Below are 3,933 nucleotides of genomic sequence, written 5' to 3'. Positions count from 1 at the left end.
AGGCCAGACCTTTACCACCCATCCCTGCAGTGAGGTTGTTTTGTTAGTGTCATACAGTTAGATTGTTTTGTGACAGTATGCATTCCATTCTGAGATCTCCCAACCTTCTAAAAGATTTTTTTTATTTGCATACATTAAAATTCATTCTAGTGCTATAAAAAGTCCTATGGGTTTTGACAAAGGCAGAATATTGTATATCCATCACTCCTGTATCATACATAAAACCTCTCTCCACAAGCCCCTGCTTCTTGACCTGAACCAACCTGCCTGCAAATATTGTCAATGGCCATGCCTTTAAAAAAATAATTATCCTTAAAAAAATTCCTAAGGGGCACAATCCCCCCTACTTTTAATTTTACACACTCCTCAGCCCAAATCTCCTTGGCTTCTTTTTTTTCCCTACTCTCTCAACCCCCACTCCCAGCTGCCTGCATTTCCTTAAGGAAGGGTTTTTCCCCCCGCTCTCTTTCTCCCACACTGTAGGACTGTATGAATAGGCCAGATGAGCAGTCGAATTTTCCAAGAAGTAACTTCACCAAGATGTCCGATGATAGGCGAAGATTCAATGTTGATAGCCCGAGCACCAGCAGCGGTAGTTCAGATGCAGATCAAAGAGATCTTGCTGCTCCAGAGCCTGAAAAAGAATAAAGAAAATCTTCTGTCACCCAGGAAAAAACAAAAAACAAAACAAAACAAAACAAAAAAACAGAAAGCACCAAACTCTCTAGAAAAACCACTGCCGAATTATCTGCTAATGTGAAAAGACTTCAGAAGGAGCTAACTGAAGTCATCCATGTTCCTCCTCCTTACCACCATGCTGGGCCCAAAGGAGATAACATTTATGAATGGAGATTAACTGTATTTGGTCCAGCAGTTTGCGTGCATAAAGGTGGTGTGGTTTTTCTGGATATCACATTTTCATCCAATTATCTATTTAAGCCACCAAAAGTTACTTTTCACACCAGAATCTATCACTGCAACATTAGTAGTCAAGGACTTGCCTGTCCGAATATCCTTAAAGACAAATAAATAAATAAATAATAAAATAAAAAATAAATAAAAAGAGGAGGGGTGCCTGGGTGACTCCGTCATTAAGCCTCTGCTTTCGGCTCAGATCGTGATCTCAGGGTCCTGGGATCGAGCCCCGCATCGGGCTCCCTGCTCAGCGGGAAGCCTGCTTCTCCCTCTCCAGTTCCCCCTGCTTGTGTTCCCTCTCTCTGTGTGTCTCTCTGTGTCAAATAAATAAATAAAATCTTAAAAAAAAATAAAATGAATAGCCTTAAAGACAACCGGAGTCCCACTCCGACAATTTCAAAGATTTTGCTGCTGACTTGTTCCCTTTGGCAGACTGCAACTCTGCAGATACTCCAGTTGGAAGCATTGCTTCTTAGTATTTGACCAACAGAGCAGGACATGGCAAGAGATAGGCAACATAATTCACATAATTTCTATACAATGTGAAGGAATAGGGACACCTTCTTACTGTACTGCAAACCTTTTTTAATTTTTAAAGATTTTATTTTTAAGTAATCTCTGCACTCAACATGGGCTCAAAACTACAACCCTGAGACCAAGTGTTGCATGCTTTACTGGCTGAGCCAGCCAGGTGCCCCTGTGCTGCAAATCTTTATAGCCTTTGCAATGTGGATTTCTGTTGTTGGGGAGGAAAAATTTTTCCTTCTACCATTCTAGGTTTTATTGGCTAGTCTAATAATCAAATTAACATAAAACAGATGAATGGGAGAAAAACAAATTTAATTACATACATATGGAGATCCCATAAAAATATGAGATGTGGGGATAAGTCAGGCAGTTGAGGCTTATATGCCATTTCCATGGAAGGAATGAGATAGAGGCCAGGGACTTCAAAGGGGAGGAGGGTGATTCACAGGATAAAAAGAGCAGATGTTTAGCAATTAGATGTTTGTCCTGCCATACAGATGAGTCATTCAGATAAAAAATTATCTCTTGGTTATAGCTCTTTATCTGGGCTAGTCCCCCTATGTAAATTTTTTTAGGTAGTTTAAGGGAGAGGTAAAAGTTTTTCTTGAGTCTGCTGGGTCTTGATTGCCTTCAGCTCAAAATAATCCACATGCCAAAGTAGCACATTTTGAGGAGAATTGTTCTGAACCCCTTTAGTGTATATACTTCTTTTCTCTGATTTTATCCCTTGGAGACTGAAAGACTCCCCAAAAGGGTAAATGCTATCAAGAGTAAAATTTTGTGGCTGTAGATTAATATGTTTAAAATATCTACTTGCAAGTCTTTATTCTTTGGGATATTAAAGTGTATATTGTGGTATACTAAGGATACTGGTCCTGAAGTTTACCAAATATTATAGTGCATTTTATATCTTATCTTATACATATGTAGTGTGTGTGTGTGTGTGTGTGTGTGTATTATAGTGCATTTTAACTTAATTTATTATCTGCCTAAAGTTATAAAAGTAGACATAAAGGATCAGGAATGAAGTTATCTATACTAAACATATATCTCTTTCTGGCTATGTGGTTCATGCTGTTGGAAAAAATGTTTTACCTTTTACTTATGTCAACTTGTAATAAGAGAATTTTTTTTACCCTTTGTAGCTCAGAGACCACTTGATGTATCTTCTCAAACAGAATAAATATGATCCTGAAGGCAAAAAAAAAAAAAAAAAATCCTAAGGGATTTAACAACAGCTTTATAAAATACAGGATCTGAATGGCTATATTGTAATTGCTTCCTTGAATATTTATAACCTCACGAGAGCTTATCTATATTACCATGAACACCCATGCCCAGCACATATCTAACACACAATAGAAACCCCGGGATCATTTCTGAATAAAGATAGCAATCCCAGTTTATCCTAATTAAAAGAACCATACATAGTTTTCATTCTAAAATTTTTCTGATTTTCAAGTGTTTTAATTGGAAAATGTGGAAAGGTAACTAAAGCCTTGAGATTCAATATCTTGTATAGGTATATTTATAATAGCACATTCACTACTAACTAGCTCTATAGAGTCCTACTAACTCAGAGGGATTCTGCATACATGTAATGAATATTTCATCATGTCTGTGCCTATACATTGAAAGTGTGAACACTTTTTTTAATGGCCTAGATTTCCTCTTTTAAAATGCTACAAGAAATTCTGAATAAGGAAATTATACATTTTTATATCCAAAAAAATTTATTTTCTACAATTTGGAATATGTTGTATCTATAGGCAAACAAGGTCAAGCTTATAATTTTCATAAATGTAATTTTGCAAATTTCATAAAAGCTAAAACTCCTTTTACTTAATGTAATGAACAGGTGATGGTGACATGCATAATGCAATTTTCACAAATGAAGGTAAATGTAAGTTCATATTTCTGTATTCAAGAAAAATATGAACTAACTCAATAAAGATGAGCAGTATTAACCTTAAGGAGTTAATCATCAGAGTGAATGAGGGAAAATAGTATAATTAGCAATATCTGAAGGTAGTCATTAAGGTGAACCAAGGCACCTAATATAGTTTGCAATTTAATATAAACAAAGCCAAAGTTCCCATAGCAACACAAACTTTTCTTCAATGTACACATACTGTATTTTGGATTACCAGTTAGAGTTCTAAGTTTATAGTTTCTTTTGCGTGTGTGTAATAAGGGTATGTCAACATGATTCTGAGAACAATGAGATTTATATATTCAGATTCGAATATGTTTAAATTTACAAGCCTCACACTTAATTTTCTATATAGTTGACATCTCCTAAAATTATTCTGGCATTCAAGTCAATGCCATGAAATTAATTTCTCTCACTCATGGCAATGTTTTTAAGTATCTTTGTTGTTTAAGCTTGTATGTTTTGGGTTACATGTATGATGTGGTGCATGAAATTCAATTTTTAAAATTTTGATGATTAAATCTAGTGGCAATAAAATAGAAGGTTGTGTAAACATG

At 35.6% G+C, this 3,933-nt stretch overlaps 1 pseudogene; it reads left to right on the top strand.

The window, feature by feature from the left end:
* The first annotated feature begins 540 nt into the window (after positions 1–540).
* Positions 541–1,427, top strand: LOC112821936 (ubiquitin-conjugating enzyme E2 E3 pseudogene; annotated as a pseudogene).
* The last annotated feature ends 2,506 nt before the right edge of the window (positions 1,428–3,933 follow it).

The sequence above is a fragment of the Callorhinus ursinus genome, unplaced genomic scaffold (genome assembly GCF_003265705.2).
Source record: "Callorhinus ursinus isolate GAN/ISIS: 27379988/994484 unplaced genomic scaffold, GSC_fseal_2.0 scaffold8, whole genome shotgun sequence".
In the NCBI taxonomy this organism is placed as follows: domain Eukaryota; kingdom Metazoa; phylum Chordata; class Mammalia; order Carnivora; family Otariidae; genus Callorhinus; species Callorhinus ursinus.
The sequence above is the reverse complement of the archived record's forward strand: the minus strand, read 5'-3'. Positions and strand labels throughout refer to the sequence as shown.